At 39.1% G+C, this 18,870-nt stretch overlaps 1 protein-coding gene across 3 annotated transcripts in view; it reads left to right on the forward strand.

Annotated features, from left to right (window-relative positions):
• Positions 1 to 18,870, forward strand: part of SGMS1 (sphingomyelin synthase 1) — a 291,776-nt gene that overhangs the window by 135,707 nt on the left and 137,199 nt on the right. For all 3 annotated transcript variants that reach the window (XM_079901027.1, XM_079901029.1, XM_079901028.1), the window contains exons 3-4: positions 6,430 to 6,469; positions 13,043 to 13,186. The gene's annotated coding sequence lies outside the window, so the exon portion shown is untranslated. The remainder of the gene's footprint in view (positions 1 to 6,429; positions 6,470 to 13,042; positions 13,187 to 18,870) is intronic.

Here is an 18,870-nt window from a genome sequence, read left to right on the forward strand (position 1 = left end):
AAAATGGGTATTTGGATTTCCAATGTCTTGTTCTGTTACCATTCCTCCTCCAAGCCCTACTCCACCCAGGTGGAGTATTGAAAGTATTACGGTTAAGGTGGTAGCACCATCTGATCTAAGTATTTCCTCTAATGACCAATCAAGTAACACTCTCTGCTTCTTACTTTCTTTAAGGGAGAGGTAGGGCATTGTAGTATCATTTTATATTTTAAATGAAAAATAGAGCAATTGAAAACAATATATAAAATTCTAATATTCTGTGTACAAATGGGATAGCCTGGGAAGTGACACATTTTAAGAGTCTTTACAGGAAAATTTGTAGTTCCGATTATGAATTTAATGGATGAAAATTCATCATGTGACAGCCCAGGTAATACAGAATGTTTTCCACCACTGCTCAGAAACTGTGCCCAAAAGTAGAATCCTCCTTGGTCTGAAAGGGATATGTTGATATTGCCAGAGGTTGCCTGTACTGAGATTGTAAACCATAGGAAAGGATTTATAGACCTTCTCATAAATTGACCTTATTTTATAGGTGAGAAACCTGAAGTCTAGAAGGAAGAGGGAGTTGAAAAAAATTTGGCCTCAGATTTCTTACTAAGTGATATGAGCTGTTCACTTCCTTAAATTAGTCTAAAAATAAGTGCTTTAATTCTAACTAAACATGTCAATAGTAGGTCTTCACATAAAAATTTAATTTAGGTTACTTTCATAGGCTCTGTCTTTCGGTAATTTTTTGCTTGCAAAAACCAGGTTAGTTTCACTCAAGAAAAGGTAGAGGGGGTGAAGGTGGAGATCAGGATGTAGCTCTCCTGAGAATCCCAGATTAGGAAGTGGTTCAGGTTCAGCTCTCACTTTCTATGGCAGACTTGGCTCATGACACTTACCCTGACCCTGAGTGTGCCTCTTGACCTTTTACCCCAATATCTAACTGGCAATTTCCTTTAGAGTTTCTTAATTCCAGTTTTTGAGGCAGAGAATCTTGATTGGCTGGCCCCAACTTTTTAGCCAATAAACGCAAGTTGAAGGCTCCTGGCCAGCCTATGAATGGCTGCATTTTGGTCAGATGTTTCTCCAGGTCCAATCAGCTATGGCTGTGTGTGTAGGGACTTGAATCATGTGATACAGAAGATGGCAGTTGAAAAGCAACTGAGCCTGGGTGTGGTAGAATCCCCCAGAAATAGGAGTGGGTGAACTGACACTGTGATATGTCTTCTGTAAATTCAATTTTAGTAAATTGGTTGATTCTCAGTTAAAAAAACATTTCTCATAATCTCCCTTGGCACTGGATTTAATGTTTTAATCTGTTTCTATATTGGAGTACATTTGGGATTTCTTTTTAGTTCATCTTATATTCTTATTAGCCAGCTAAATTTTGCCTTTTTTAGGAACACAAAATACAGTTTTTGTGACTTGCAAAGTGTATTATGGTAGCTTGGTTTGACAATTCATGCTGAATTTTCTTTTGAAGCTCTAATGTTACTGCAAAGTATTTAAAAAGGAAATTAGAAAATTCTCATTGTTGTGAGTTCCTTTAATTTCCATGAAATATTTATTTTCAATATCTGAGAAGAATCCAGAATCAAAAGGCAAGGCATTTGGATTCATTTTTAAAGTAGTTCTTACATTGCTGACCTGTATATACTGTATGTTTGGGATATGGCATAACTTATACTATGAGACTTTCTGAGTAGTTAGGGAGAAAGTGTGACTGTTTCAGAGGGAGACTGCTTGGACAATGATAGATTAGATGTGGTTTAGATAATTTTTTAAAGGCGTTATAGTTTTTGATCCTATTTTACTTGAAACTTTTTTTGATAGTGACGTAAGACTGTGTAAAGATGGTTTTACTGGAAGGTAAATTATAATAAAATATTATGTGGACATAATTACCAATCCAGAATTTATTGGTGTGCATATAATATTTTGAGAAAAAAGTTCTTAAGTCAGAAAAGAGCATGTGGACAATTCCTTCATTATTGCAAGTATGCTTATTTCCATTGTTCTTACTAAGCCCCGTGACAGACATGGACTAACCGTGTGGGGAGCAGGGTAGGCGAAGGACATTATAGGGAACTGCAGGGGCAAACATTTAGCAATGACTAAGTCTTTCGAGGGTGTGTAGTAATCCACTTTTGATAATAATGACTAAGCGAGAAAAGTAAGGGTGGCTGAACTGAGGGCTTGATTTGTTATAATTGCTAACAGAGAAACATGATAGGGTTTTGTTGGGTGCTCACCAATGTCTGTCCTAGGTACTGAGAGCCTTATATTGGGTTGGCCAAAAAGTTCGCTCGAGTTTTTCTGTAACATCTTACAGAACACTGGTCAAGTGTAGCTCGTGCCCTCAAGGAGCTGTACAGTAAGAATGTACTGTAGCGAAGGGGAGAATAAGACTTCCCTGGAGTGTGGTTGAACGTGTTCTCCCTGGTGAAGAACACTGGTCCCAGCTGCTAGCAGAAGGAAGCCTTGCAGGATCTCCAGCAGGAGACTGCGACTTGCAGTCACCATAAACTAGACAGGATGCCTGGGGCTTTGCAACTGTAGTTGTTGTCTTCTTTTTTTTTTTTTAATTATCATCTATGACTTTATTTTTTTTTACATAAATTTATTTATGTTTGGCTGCATTGGGTCTTCGTTGCTGCACCTCGGCTTTCTCTAGTTGTGGCGAGCAGGGGCTACTCTTCATTACGGTGCACGGGCTTCTCATTGCAGTGGCTTCTCTTGTTGTGGAGCACGGGCTCTAGACGCTCGGGCTCAGTAGTTGTGGCACACGTGCTCAGTAGTTGTGGCTCACGGGCTCTAGAGTGCAGTGTCAGTAGTTGTGGCGCACGGGCCTAGTTGCTCTGTGGCTTGTGGGGTCCTTCTGGACCAGGGCTCGAACCCGTGTCCCCTGCATTGGCAGGCGGATTCTTAACCACTGCGCCACCAGGCAGGTCCCGCAACTGTAGTCTTAAGACTGTAAAGGTTCTTCTCCAAGCCCAGCCAAGAAAGAAAAGGTTCTATTAAATTGTGTTTACTGACAGTTAAATATCAGAGGAAGAAAGCACTAACGTTGTACTTTGGATTTTGAACTCTTTTAAAGTAAGATTTAATTTGCATAGCACTCTGTTTATGAGTGAGAATGAGGACACTTTCAGTGGTTTTTCCTATTCTAATAAAGTATAATTTTAATAGAAAATTTAATAAAAATAGGAAAATATAATTAAATTGGTCACGTGCTGTTCCTGGTCTCACTATAGTATTCAAGTATAATTACACACCGTTTTCCCCCTGAGAAGAAGCAACTGAATTACAATAATTCAGTTTGGGACAGGGCTACCAAAAAATGAAGCATACCTGCTGCCCTTTCTGTGTCTTACGTCTGTGAGCCACCTAGCAAGATGAACCACTGCCCTCCCTGACCTAAGAGGGAGTCATAAGCCTTGAAAGGACTGGCCTTCCTGCGAATACAGGCTTGTAGAGTAGGAGTTTGCCGTGCCTTAGAGAATGCTGTGAACTTGAGTCTTTTCCTTCCTCAGCTTTGCTCCCGAGGCTCATTCCTTTTTACTTTGAATCTTCTCCTACTTCAGTGTAGTTTTTCTTGGGAGGAAGTCAGCAGTAGTAAAAACACAGGAGTTTGGGTATTGCTATACCAGCATTATTGTAAATAAGGGAAGGGTACCTTACTCTGTCCCCACTCCCCCCAATATTCTTCTGAATGTCACTGGGTTAATGTCTACAAAGATTCTTGCCTTACTATACTCAGTCTTAGTTGAAAGTTTAAAGCCACGGCCATCTAAGTGTAATTTGGATAATTTTTTTCCTGCTTTACTGTGCAAGGTGCGCATAGTTAACTCTCTTACTCACTAGTCCCAGAAAGAATTCACATGGTATGTTCACAGCATGTGTCCACTGTAAAATCAAGCCTGCAGCTTTTCCTATGCTTTCCCTGTGCCAGAGCTGGTACAGACAATCACCAGAGAGCTCTCAGCTGCTTTAGCAGTTATCTAAATCCATAAAAAGAGTCCATCCAGACCTATTTTTATTTCCTGTCCTCAAGCCACTGGCTAACAAGAAACTTCCCCCCGTCTCGCAGAAGGAAGGCACGTTGATATCCTTTGCTCAGGACACATCAAAAACAATTGGAAACCGGAAAATAGTGAAAGAATCACTAAATGATTTGGAATTGGAAAGCAGATTTGGTTGCTATCATCTTTAAGCCAGAACTGTCCTCTGTTTTTGGCGTTCAACGCTACTTGATTTGGGACCTTTTCCTACTTCCTCGCGTTGAAGTCTTGGACAAGTTTTTGACCTTGGACAATTTTCTGACCTTGGACAAGTTATATGACCTGTTTGGGCCCAGTGTCTGCATTTGATAAATTGGTGATCCTAACCTTTCCCTGCTTGCAGGGTTCTTACAGGATTAAATGTGAAGACATTTCATGATGTCTGACAATCATAGTTATTGACATTGACATATTATTTTGTATTTATCAGTGAGGATGCAAGAAGGCCTTATCACATAGTCTTATAACAACTTTTTTTAGATATTTTATTTCCTCTCCCTCTCAAGTAGCAGATTAGAAAGTTCCCTTTTTGAAGAGTGTTCTCATTTTGGCCCCCGCTTTTTTGAATGTACTTATGATAGAATTAGATATTCATGCAGGTGTGGTGTATCGTTTGAAGGTGACATTATCATAGGTTCCTCAATAATTTTTGGTGGTAATTTGCCTTCTGTATCTGTGACTTTCTCTGGGGGACATCATGTTCTTTAGATTTCCACACTTGCAGTGACAAGGCATTCAAAGTGGATAAAACAAGTTAACATGTCAGAAATTTACACCTTGTGAAATTTAAGGATTTCTTTTGAAATTTCTCCTTTGAGGTACAGAAAGATGAGTACGCCTAGTTTACACGTAACAGAACCATTCAACTTTTTGGTAATTCAGCAGAAAGACTTGATGGAATTTGAATTACTTGGTTCTTTTCTTATAATGATTCATGGGCAAAGACAATACAATATATTCTGTATCCAATTACAATGGCTTCTTTTCTGTGAACATTTTCCTTTTTGTTTTTGGTGTCTGCATACAGGCTGTAAAGAGGAACAGCTTTGCGTCACCTACTAACTGTTTAACTTTGTGCACTATACTTTGCTTTGAGACTTAATATCCTTATCTGTCTACAGGCAGATAAGATATGCTGTCTTCAGAGCAATTGGAAGATCAAATGAGATGATGCGTCAGTAACTTGGTCTAGCTTGTTAGACTAGTAGTAGACTAAACATACTTGTTTGGTAATTATCTTTATTTTATAGGTGTTTTTATACCTATAGAAAGGAGGTCCAAACTCCCTTGTCCCCCTCCCCCCTTCCCTCTGCTCCTGCTTCTCACATGTCACTTCCAACCGTACATACCTCCTGGACAATAGGAAGAAAGGCCCTTTCCCTGCTATTTATATCATAAAACACCTTCTGTTTCCTGCGGTCTCTGGAGGCCCTGCAGGTTGACTTCAAACAACCATGCAACCAGTCAAAACATCTTCCTCAGACACATCAACATCTTTCTGAAATAATATCTTCTTGCAGTCTGTGACTACTTGCTTCTCTTGCATTTTATTTTGGTCCAGATGCAGAGATTCTTCGACTCTCAGACAGATCCTTGATCCAATAGGCAAAACTAGTGTGTGGTGTTCAAAGTCATGGCAGTGGTGATCTTTGGGGAGAGTGGTGGTTACACATATGTGTTCACTTTAGGAAAATTAAGCCACTCAAGATTTCTGTAGTATAAAATATATTAATACAAATGTTTATTAATTTTTTAAAAGGGTACTTTTTCGCCTCTTTCTGCAGGTACCGTAATTCACATGTATATTCACATTTATATTTTCAAAGGGCTATATTTCATTTTTAGTTGAGAAAGTCTTTTGTGAAATTCAATGAGGAAGCATTTCTAAGCTTTTAAGATGAGGTGGATTAAAGTCTATTTATAAGCTCTTTGATCATAAACATTTATATGGTGTGTAGTTTATCCCAGGATACTGAATATAAACATGTTGCTACCTTTTTTACTCCTTTTTTATGTAATTCTTATGTTTTGAAAACATGCCTTCATGCTTCTTTATCTTTCTCTGTATTGTCAGCGATTATTTAGCTGAATGGTGAGAAGATAATTTATAAAATATATGATTCTAGAACTCGTGATACCGTTAGTTACACTTGGAATGCAATTTTTTATTGGCTTGACTTTACATACTTGCATCTGCATAGCTTTGCTTTGTAAAGCTTACTCTGAGTACCATGACAGCCAGAAATTAGCTGAGAAATGGGAAAGAACAATTTTTGCTATGGCTAGGGAACAAGAAGTAAATAATAGTTTAAGTTTTTTTTCTTATAAGCAGCTCATGACCAGAAGAATGCAGTTTAATTTACTTATTATTTTCTTCTAGATTGGAAGGAAGACTGATAAAGAGAAATAACGGGATTCAGGTAAATGGAATTAATTTCTTTATGTACCTTTTATGTTAAGTTTACATTTTTCGTGTTTTCCCATGAGAAGAACAAAACAATTTTTGTGGTCAACTTGAACATATAAGGAATGTTTTGGGGATATAGATGTAATAGTCAAGTACATACTTATACCATTTAATTAATCTAGTTACACGTGTATATTTAATAATCACATTTATATAAAACATAATATTACAATTAATACTTCTTTCCTACTTCAGAATAATTTTCTTCCAACTCTTTACATACATATTTGATGTCAGTGTCTTCATTATTAGAGTCACATTTTTGAAGCATCCAGTACCATTTGCCAAGCATGTTATCATTTTAGTTGTTTGTGATACAGCACTTTTGGAATTCATGTATGGTGCTATAACTGGAAATTTTATTCCAAGCCACAAGAAAGTATTTGCATAATGTTAGAATAGTTGCTATTTTCACTCTTTCTGTGTAGATGAACATAGGAGATCTCCACTGTGTAACAGTTTGTAGATTTGCCTTGTTAAATATTCTTTCCTTCCTTTCTCCCTTCCTCCCTCCCTTCCTTCCATCCATTTATTCATTTATTTTATTTATTTTGAGATAATTGCATGTACATTGTTTAAAATTAAACTAGTACTGTAGCAGCCGTTCCCTGTTGTTCTTATACTCCCATTACTCCTTTACCCAAAGATGGTACTTTTCAACTCTTTTAGTTATATTTTCTACCTATTTCTAAATAGCGCACTGTGTGCATTTCTTGATTTCTTTTAAAATTTTAGACATACACATTGATTTCCTGCTGAGGATTTACCTCTCATACACAACTCTTTACCCTCAGTACACATCAACTCTTCCTGTCTCTTGCAGTCATGTTACAGTCTGTGGTTAAATACATATTTAATGTTTGCTTTATTATGACTATACTTTGTTTATGACTGAGCTTTGCAAGACATACTAAAATGTCTCAGGCCATTCTGCTTTCTAGTTGGTTGTATGTGAACTATTTTGTTTCTCTGGAAAATGTTTGACTCTTTTCTTTATCCCCAGAATTCTGAACTTTCATATTGGAACATATGTCTTACGGCTTGTTGATGTTCATGGTCCTTTCAATTCAGAAACTCATGTCCTCTAATTTGGAAATTTTTCTTATACTATTTCTTTGGTAATTTTCCTTTTCCTCCACCCTTTTCTCTGTTTTCTGTCAGTTTGTTAGTTGGATATTTGGACCTACTGGTTTGATTCTGTAATTTTTTAATATCTATTTCTTAGCTATTTTCTAACTTTCTGTGTTGTTCTTTTTTTCTGAGAGGTTTTCTTAGTATTTTTTGAACTTCTAATTTCTGTCAGCATATTTTTAATTTCAAATTTAATTTTTTATTGGCCTCTGAATATTTCTTTAAAAAAATGGGAACCTGTTCTTATTTCATGGATACAATATTTTCTCTTTTCCCTTGAGAATATGAATTGAATTATTTTGCAGTTTCTGTCTGCTTTTTGAACTTCTCTTTTTCCTCTGTTTCCCCTTTTTATCAACTTGTTTTGGCCCCTGGTTTTATTTTATTTTGTTTTTAAAGATTTTTGGGGGGCTTCCCTGGTGGTGCAGTGGTTAAGAATCCGCCTGCCAATGCAGGGGACGTGGTTTCGATCCCTGGTCTGGGAAGATCCCACATGCCACGGAGCACCTAAGTCCGTGAGCCACAACTACTGAGCCAGCAAGCCACAGCTACTGAAGCTCGTGAGCCTAGAGCCCATGCTCCGTAACAAGAGAAGCCACCACAATGAGAAGCCCGTGCACCGCAACGAAGAGTAGCCCCTGCTCGCAGCAACTAGAGAAGGCCAGAGCACAGCAACAAAGACCCAACACAGCCAAAAATAAATAAAAAAATATATTAAAAAAAATTTTTTTTGATGAGGACCATTTTTAAAGTCTTTATTGAATTTGTTACAATATTGCTTCTGTTTTATGTTTTGGTAATTTGGCTGCAAGGCAGGTGGGATCTTAGCTCCCGGACCAGAGATCGAACCCACACCCCCTACGTTGTAAGGTGAAATCTTAACCACTCGACAGCCATGGAAGTCCCTTGGCCCCTGATTTTAATGTTAGAGGTTTTACTCAAATTAATGGTGAGACTTTAGTTGTCTGTTCATATTTGCGAGTGAGACTATAAAAAGTGGACTGGAAATTTGTTTACCTAGTGGACTTCACTATAGGCTTTTTGGACAGGAACCTGGACGTGTGAGTTACTGTCTCCAAGACATCAGAATCTGCAAATCTTTTTTCTTGGATCTTTCAGTTTCTCCAAAACGGAATCCTCTGTTCACTGTTTTGTGGGGTAAAAGCTGGCCTGTGAGGATTTGCGGGAGCCATGTGGGGGGAGGGGGCCAGACGTCTCACCATCCAAGCCTGTAATGCTGACTTCTTGATGCCTCTATTTCAACCTTATCTGATGTTTCTGAGTCTGAAGTCTTGCTGTATGGTTTTCTCCAGAGAGTAAACTGCTTCCTCTTATGGAAGTAAGGACGGTTAGGCTGGCTCTACTAGTTGGGGAGAAGATCTGGAGTTCTAACTCCTTTTTGGTTGTTGTTTAAATCAACACAAATGCATTACCTTGCAGTTCTGTAGGTCCGAAGTCTGACATGGGTCTTACTGGGCTAAAGTCAGGATTGTCTGCAGGGCTGCCTTCCTTCCCAGAGGAGAATCCATTCCCTCGCTTTCCCCAGCTGCATTCCTTGGCTCTCGGCCCCCCTCCTCCCTTTTAAAGGAGCAACAGCAGGTCAAATACATCTCATGTTGCATTTCTTTGACCTCCTGTCTGCTTACTTCTTTCACTTTTAAGGACCCTTATGATTACATTGAATCTGTCTAGATAATGCAGGATAATCTCCTTAATTTTTTTACTGTGGTTAAAAACACAATATAAAATTTACCCTCTTAACCTTTTAAGTGTATAATATAGTAGTGTTAACTATATTCACATTGTTAAGCAGCAGGTCTCTGAAACTTTTTCTTCTTGCAAAACTGAAACTACACCCACTGGACAACTCTCCTTTTTCCCCTGCCCCAGCCTCTGGTAAACACTGTTCTATTTTCTAAGAGTTTGACTACTTCAGATGCCTCATATAAGTAGAATCTTATAGTATTTACTTTTGTGATTGGCTTATTTTACTTAGTGTAATGTCCTCAATCAAGGTTCATCCATGTTGTAGCATATGACAGGATTTCCTTTTTTTTTTAAAGAGTAAATAATATTCCATTATATGTATATACCACATCTTCTTTATCCATTCATCTGTTGATGGACATTTAGGTTGCTTTCACTTCTTGGCTATTGTGAATAATGCTGCAGTGAAGATGGTTGTGCAAATACCTCTTTGAGATCCTGCTTTCAGTTCTGGGCGAGGGGTAATACACCCAGAAGTGGGATTGTCGGATCATGGAGTAGTTCTATTTTTAACTTTTCGTAGAACCTTCATGCTGTTTTCCATGAAGTGGTTGCATCATTTTACATTACCACCAACAGTGCACAAGGGTTCCCTTTTCTCCACGCCAACACTTGTTGTTTTGGTTTTTGAGAGTGGTCATCCTCACAGCTGTGGGATGGTATCTCATTTGGTTTTGATTTTCATTTCCCTGATGATTAATGATGTTGAGGATACTTTCATACGCTTGTTAACCATCTGTACATCTTCTTTGGAGAAGTGTCTGTTCAGGTTTTTTAACAGGGTTATTTGGTTTTTGGTGTTGAGTTGTAGAAATTCTTTATATATTCTGGATATTAATCCCTTATAATATGTATAGTTTGCAAATATTTTCTTCTATTTCATAGGTTGCCTTTTCACTCTGATTGTTTCCTTTGCTGTACAGAAGTTCTAAAGTTTGATACAGTCTCATTTGTCTATTTTTAAAGCTTTTGTTGCCTATGCTTTTGGTATCATAGCCAAGAAATCGTTGCCAAATCCAGTGTCATGAAGCTTTCCCCCTATGTTTTCTTCTAGCAGGTTTATATTTTCAGGTCTTACATTTAGGTTTTTAATCCATTTTGAGTTAAGTTTTATATGTGGTATAAGGCAAGGATCTAACTGCATTTTGTACAGACTTTAGTCAGCCTCCCTCTTCTCAGCTCCTTGCTGTCTTCTCCTGGGGACCAGAAGCTGCATGTCCTGAGCCTTTCTGGAGCATTCGGCTGGATTTTCGTTTGCTTCTCAAGCTTCGTTTGCTTCTCTTTCGTTTGCTTGCCTGTTCTGCTCTGCTCTGCTCTGCTCAGCAGTCATCTCTGCCTTCAGCTTCCAAAATGCCATTGATGTCTGTTGTCTTCACTAATATACTTTTCTGTTCTTTTTGTCCTTATGGATTTATATCTTTTGTCCTCTTTGCTGTAATTTTAATGGGGTTGAGAAGGAAGTAGAGATAAACAGACCTATTCCATTGGGCATCCATAATCCCCAAATCCATATTGCTTTTTAAAATGATATTTAAAAGACTTTTAAAAAATGATACCTCACATTTGCTATTGTTAGATCCTACCTCTGAAAATAATTGTTCAATCTATTTCTTTGCTTCTCTTTGTTAACCAGTTTCTGTCAAGGGACCTATAAGCATCCAAAGCTAGCATTAATTAAAGTTATTTTCCCAAACATTATTATTTAAAAAACCCAGATTTTTGTTTGTAATATGAGACAGTGAGGTCTTGAATATAAGGTGACACCCTATTTCCTGAGTTATACTTTTTTTTTTTTTTTTTGCGGTACGCGGGCCTCTCACTGTTGTGGCCTCTCCCGTTGTGGAGCACAGGCTCCGGACGCGCAGGCTCAGCGGCCATGGCTCACGGGCCCAGCCGCTCCGCGGCATGTGCAATCTTCCCGGACCAGGGCACGAACCCGTGTCCCCTGCATCGGCAGGCAGACTCTCAACCACTGCGCCACCAGGGAAGCCCCCTGAGTTATACTTCTTTTAGGTGGGTGGAACCCTTGATTTATCTTTAGGTATATGCACTGTATGTTGGTATCATCAGAAGATGATGTTCTTTTATATAAATATATTTTACTCCGAAGCTTTTTAAAAAAAATTCATTTATATTTGGCTGCGTTGGGTCTTCATTGCTGCGTTCTGGTTTTCTCTAGCTGTGGTGAGCAGGGGCTACTCTTCGTTGTGGTGCGCGGGCTTCTCATTGCAGTGGCTTCTCTTGTTGTGGAGCACAGGCTCTAGGCGCGGGCTTCAGTAGTTATGGCAGGCAGGCTCAGTAGTTGTGGCTCACGGGCTCAGTAGTTGTGGCACATGGGCTTAGTTGCTCTGAGGCATGTGGGATCTTCCCAGACCAGGGCTCAAACCTGTGTCCCCTGCATTGGCAGGTGGATTCTTAACCACTGCGCCACCAGGGAAGCCCACTCTGAAGCTTTAATTGAACACTTTTAAGCTAATGTAATGGCAAGAGAGTCCTTTTTGTTTGTTCTTAGTTAGTTTGTGACAGTGGCTTTCTATTGACTGTATTTGATTATTTACAAGGATAGTGCTATTTCTTACAAATAGGATAAAGGTTGGTTAAAATGGGAGATTGCTTGGTATGACTAGGTCCTTACGGACTATCAAGAGTAGTTTTTTGTTCCAAGAATTGCTTCCTCACAAAGTTTAGCCTGTTAGTTTTCTTAAGATAGGAACCCAGTTTGGTCCATGCAAATCCCTAGGATTTTTATCCTGGGGTCCAGGGATGGGCTTCAAAGAGTTGAAGATCCTCCTGAAATTTGAGTGGTAGTAGAATAGGCTTAGCTATCATCAGATATTCAATGATGAGGGGCTTGTGTGATCCTGAAAATAGTTGAGAACCCACTTCTAATACATTATTATAAAGAAAAGAATAGAATGTTGCTGATTAAAAGAAACACGATCAAAATGAAATGCCACCTTGCTAGATGCCATTAGATTCCACATTCTTTCACATGTAAGTACAAATGACTGTAAATAGGGACTAAATGAACAACTTTCTTTGTTCCTTGTCAGATGCAAAACATTATCTCTATCTTCCTAGTTATGCACACACCCATTTACACACATATAACTATGAAAGGTATCATTCATGAGGGTAGTGTTTTAGCCTAGAGAAATGACCACTTTTTTATCAGTCAACTTGTAAAGAGGGTAATTTAGGAGTTACCCTTTGTTTTCATAGTGAAACTGCTATACTTTATTTGTGAACATCAGTTATTTGTTGACAGTTAAAGATAGTAGACAAATATATAAAAGGAGAGATACCTCTCTGTGATAGAGGGTTACAGACTTTTGTTTTCAGTTAAGAAAAGATGGGATAAGTTTATGTTATGTATATTTTATGACAATTTTTATTAAAGATTGAGGAAAGAAAGAAAGAAAAAAAAAGAAAAAAGATGGGGGTGACAAAAGATGGGGTGGGAGGTGGGGAAGGTCAGTTGTGAATTTTTGTTTCCAGTCTAATACTTGAAAACTTAAATGCTTTTCTTTATAGTGAGGTGTCCTGGATTGATAAGGTCTCTTTCAATGTAGGAATTTCATGATTCCATTTTCAAAGTGGTTAAGCTTAAATTGCTCTTCTATTCTAGGTACACCATTGAGTTCTTTGGGATGCACAAAAGTGTCTGGCTGAGAAGCTTATGAAATAGAAGACAAGACCCTGCCTCAGGAAGCGTACATGAGAATAATTTTAAAGGAACCCAGCGATAAATGCAAAACAGTAGCTGTTGGAGGTATGTCATGACTTAGAGCTTGGATTGAACCTAGTGTGGCACACTCTGTACTAAGTCAAGTTGAGCCATTCTCTGGGAACCTTCTTAGAGCAGAACCTCACCCTCTGGCCTCAGATACACTAGTGACTGTTGTTCTCTGAACTTGACTGTGTAACAGGATGTCACTCTTAACTCTTTCTTAAGCAACTCTCACTCAGCCCCTCTAGAGTCCTTCCTATTGCCTGGCATACAATAAAGATGACAGTAAAAAAAGGCAACATTTGACTATGGACAAATGAAAGCAATAGTAAATTTCTAGCCAGATACCTCACTGCTTTCTCTTCTGGGAATGGGGCAGTCAGTATCAAAGCTCAATGAATGTGTGTCCTTTGAATCAGCTGTTACTTACTGGCTTTTCTCTGCCCTGTTTGACATCAAGGCCTTATCTGAGTCTGACTGGGTGGTAGCTGTATCTGATTCACTGGTTCCCTGTTAGTCATTGAATTTGACCTGCTTGTCTCCTTGACCCCTCAAGTTACAGTGTTAAGTGGTTACTTCATTTTCTTGCTTCGAGCAATAATTCTTTACTCCTCAACCAACTTTATCATCAAGGTCAGGGTAACGCATTATTTCACATCCTTCGACCTTCAGCGATGTCTGGCTTTTGATGCACTGGCTCCTTTTTTATGGCATAGCCTGTGCCATGTTGTGTGTCGTCTTGATCCTTTAGGCGTTCTTTTTCCCAATCTACCAATATAGAACACTTTAAATATACCCTGTGCCAAATAGTTTATATCTTCGATCATCATACCGTCATGAGAACATTAAACAAGTCCCACTTTCTAGATGAGAATGCTGAGGTTCCAAGTGGTTGAATAACTGGCCTACTATTTCTCAGAGAGTAAGTGGCAGAAATGGGATTTATAGCATTTAACTAGTGTATTAAAATCAAGTATTTTCTAATTTTATAATTTCACTGAGAGTATATTATCGGTATGTGACATTATTAAAATATGCCCTCTTTCTAACATACGCTCTGACGTCTTTGTTGATACATTCTGAATTGATTATGAAGGCAGTATAGGAAGTATGAGTGGACTTTGATGTTTCTGATACAATCCTGTTGTGTCTGTGACATTTGTACCAGTACCCAGATCCTTTCAATATAGTTAGTGAAGATGATAAAGGCAAGGAATGATGAGATTTTGCTAGAAATCTTCTCATGTAGTTCACAAGCTTGTTTCAGAGTCTGAATCCTTTAAAATGTAGGACATCTATTCAAGTGCTTAGTCTTGGCTCAAGTGATCACTTTCAGTATGTATAGCTGGGAAGTTTCCCTGAAGGATGTGAGTTTTAAGTTTAAGTGAGTTTAAAAATAAATCGTATCGGGCTTCCCTGGTGGCGCAGTGGTTGAGAGTCCGCCTGCCGATGCAGGGGACATGGGTTCGTGCCCCGGTCCGGGAGGATCCCACATGCTGCGGAGCGGCTGGGCCCGTGAGCCATGGCCACTGAGCCCGTGCGTCCGGAGCCTGTGCTCCGCAACGGGAGTGGCCACAACAGTGAGAGGCCGGTGTACCGCAAAAAAAAAAAAAAAAAAAAAAGAATAAATCGTATCCACTTTTTGTTTTGTCCCCAATAGTGGGCAACATGAGTTGAAAATCTGTGTATAAAATCCTGGGAGGTTGGTGTGGTAACCTTCTTTGAAAGATGAATAACCTGAGGCTTGTGACATTATGAAACTTGCCCAAGCCCGTGCAGTTAGAGGATGGTAGAGCCAGAACTTGAACCTGGATTTGTCTGATTTCACGGACTGTGCTTTGGACAATTATGCTGCCTCACTGATTACACGGTGGTGACATTTAGATTGCAAATGTGGCCAAGGATTTTTTCCTGCTTTACATTAATACAAAGGCAGTCTTAAAGCAAACAGTTAAATAGGCCTCACCCTTACAGAGGCAGAGGCTTCTAGATAGCCTGGTGTAGTCACTGATGGGGTTGCATCCAAACAGTGACAATTCTGTTAGGATGGACTGAAACCTGGGAGGTGTGCCTCCCCGGCTGTGTGTCCTTTCCCACACTGAGCCTAGTATGCTGCCGGGAGCAGTTAGGCTTGGCTCAGCTGAGCTGTTGGTGAGCAGCTGTGCCTTCCAAAGCAGTTGTGGCTGGAGTTTGGCTACAGAATCACACAGCTCTTGCATTTGTATATGAGTCTCAAAATTTATGAAATATACAAACCTTAGAACTTCAGGTATATTGTACCAGTTTTACTAAAAGTAAAATTTCTTTTTGTTTTTAAATTTACTTTTTTCCTAATTCTAAACAGAAAATTTGATGAACATTAACAAGTTCAAACAACAAAATACAAACCACCACTCAGGTAGCTGCTGGTAATATTTTGGTGTGGATGCTGCCAGTTTTTTTCCTTACGACTACGTATACCTTGTAAAAAGTACAAAATTAGAATTACAGTGTTCTAGGTCTGTTTTTACTCAGTATAACTTCAGCGTTTTCCCCCTGTTTTTAAGTTTTCTTTTACAACATGCTAAAAAGTGGCTACAAAGTGTTCCATGTGGGTAATAACATAAGTTATTCCGTCTTATTATTAGGTAGACCTAATCCTCATTCAATTCAGTTAGTACCTCTCCAGATTAGGCCACAGTGGTAGGACAGAAGCATTAAAATAAACAAGAACTCCATCATTGCCACTAGTTTTTATGTATCTTGTAAAATAACTAATGAGGGTTAAGATATGATGAGAAAACCCAGATCACTTCCTCTGTCACATTATACAGTGAACCTGACTTGTAAATTTCCCAGTACAAATGCATGAAGGGAGTACTGGAAATTTCCTTTTGACTTGTAAATTTTGAAACCTCCTTTTTCTTTCATTGAGGTAACCCATCTATGACAAGTAACTTCAGTTTTCCCGTGGTTAGAAGAAACTTCTCAAATTCTTATTTGCAGATAGGTTGGCGCTCCTAGTTCCGTAATGTACTTGATGCTTCATGTACTAGTTAACTAAGCATTTTTTCCCCTCTTTTTTTCGCAAGGAACCCCAGGCCTCATGAGTGATGCTGCTTTACAATCTCTTACAAACATTCACCATGCAGTACAAATAGGGCTTCTCCTGAACTGAAGTTCTGTGCTCCTAGGGGGTCAGAGTTCTCAAATGGTGATGACAGCTGAGATGGGTCGACATTTAATAGATGCATTCTAGTTAGGCTGATACGAAGCCAGGACTATAATGTGTTGTTCCTTTTTATTCTTCTCTAAAGGCATCGCTGTTAAGTTAAATTATCATCATTATCGTTATATCATCATCCTCACCAGGCCAGTGCTTTTCAGACATGGTTCCTTATTGCCCTTGAAATTCCAACATACCTGGGAGTGGGTTACAGGTGAGGGAGGAAGGCAAGGCCTTTGACCACCTTCTTGTCTCATCAACCAACAGCTCTGCTTTTATATGTTTTATATAGTGAGCTTCCACAGAGTTTTGTTTAAAGAAAGTTTTGTTTACTTCCTTAAGGAAGTAAAGACTGAGAATCACTGTGGCGTAGTGAACCTACAGGAGGATGAAAAAGAGAAAGAAAATAGATGTTTGCACGGTATTACTTGCAGTGTTCATTATGCCTGCAATTCTCCTGCAGGGACACAATCCCTCTTGGGTTTGGTACTTAACCATAGGCCTTCCAGTTGCAATTCCCATAGACTGACCTGCTTTTAGGGCAGTGGTTTCCCTGGAGGTGCCTCAGAAGTTCTAAGGTTAGGAGAGATGGAGTGATAGCCTTACAGTCATTGGTGGTAGAAAGTAACTTTTGGTGATGGGGTCAGTGAATGGTACTAAGTATACCCTGCAAGGTTAGCCCTGGGAAACTGGTCTCTATATTCTGGTTGATGTGGGTAGTATGAGGGCATTCTTGCCCTCAGAGTGATGTGGTGCATGATATTGAGCCTGACAGTCTGTGAAATCTCCTTTATCTATTTCTAGATTCTTTTAGAACATTTTGGGTGGGCTGTCTTAAATTGTAGATTGATATTAATGAATCACAGAACTGACCCCTCTTGAATCAGGCACTTTAGCTATGTTTGTGCCACAGCTCAGTGGATTAAGTAAAGAATTTCCCTAAAGACCAGCTTGGTAATATTTTTTAAATAAAATTTTGCTCCTTTTCAAGTTTTTCTTTAGTGAGATATATTAAGTACACTTATTTTATGCTGATAATTCCAGTATTCGAAGTCTTTTCAGATCTGATTTCATTTGCCTGTTTCTGTTGGTGCTCATTCATAGTATCGTATTTCCTTGTGTTTATGATTTATTGGCTGAACTCATGTTCCTTGTGATTTTTTTTTTTTTTTTGCGGTACGCGGGCCTCTCACTGTTGTGGCCTCTCCCGTTGTGGAGCGCAGGCTGCGGACGCGCAGGGTCAGCGGCCATGGCTCACGGGCCCAGCCGCTCCACGGAATGTGGGATCTTCCCAGACCGGGGCGCGAACCCGTGTCCCCCGCATCGGCAGGCGGACGCTCAACCACTGTGCCACCAGGGAGGCCCCCTTGCAATTTTTATCTGTGTGAGTTCTTTAGGGTCAAGATTAAAGGTAGGTTTTCCCAGGGAGTATTTATGTTTGCTTCTGCCAGGTACCTGTAGGTACCATCAATCTAGACAGTCTTTAAATTAAATTCTCTGCCTGAGCTTTCTTGAAGCATACAGTACGAATTTAGACCACAAAACCACATGAGTACTAGTTGTTGGCTGTAAATTCTCAAGGGAGATTTTCCACCCAGACCACCGCCATGCCTCACCTCACCCCCCAAAAAGGTGCTGGGGATAAAAAGCATTTTCTCTTCTCTTTTGATGGAGCAAGTTTACTTCTCATTCATTGCCCATATCCTGAGGGTATAGTTCTGTAAAGTTCCAGTTTTATGCCAGGAGCTCTTAAACTCACCAGCTTGAGGAGTCTTGGTTTTATCTACTTTCTTGCTCCATGTAATCATTATAATAAGTTCAGGGTGACCAGGGTTCTGGTTTTGTTGCTTTCTTACTTCCCAGCTTTCCTACTTTTACTGTCTCTTACTTTATTGTCGCCTCACTGGTACATTTAAAAAGATGTTATATTTTCTTCTTTATTTTTATTTGGGAGAGTAGTTTAAGATATCTGTTGTGTCATTCTGCATAAGTGGAAGAATGAGTAGGTTTTTTGTTGAGTAGGTGCTTCTAATAGATGAGGTGGGAAGATATTTAGGGCAGAGCTCAAAAAATTATTAAAAATTTAGGTACAAGCCCAGCCTCCCCTTTTAATTTGAGTGTGTGCCGTGTACAGTTGGATTAGGTCAGGAATGAGGTGGAGAATAATTCCTTGTAATATGCTTTCTGAGTTGGTGGGGATTTTGATGTCTTTGACACATTATTTATTGAGATGAGATTTATTCTTGTTCATTGATTTGATTAATTAATTGTCCAATATTTTCCTATATCCTATAAGTTTACCCTTCTAGGAAAGATTCCTAAGTAACTCCCCCACTTTATGGGGGTTTATTTGTTACATTTCGTTATGTGATATCTGCCATAGGTCCACATGATGATGTCCTGAGAGGCTCTGGTGTATGTTGGTCCATTTATTCAATATTATTTCATTTGATTCTGAATTAGTGGAATATTATTTGAAAGTGAAAATAGTTGCAATTAATATAATATTAATAATAATTAA

The sequence above is a fragment of the Stenella coeruleoalba genome (genome assembly GCF_951394435.1).
Source record: "Stenella coeruleoalba genome assembly, chromosome: 16".
NCBI lineage: Eukaryota > Metazoa > Chordata > Mammalia > Artiodactyla > Delphinidae > Stenella > Stenella coeruleoalba.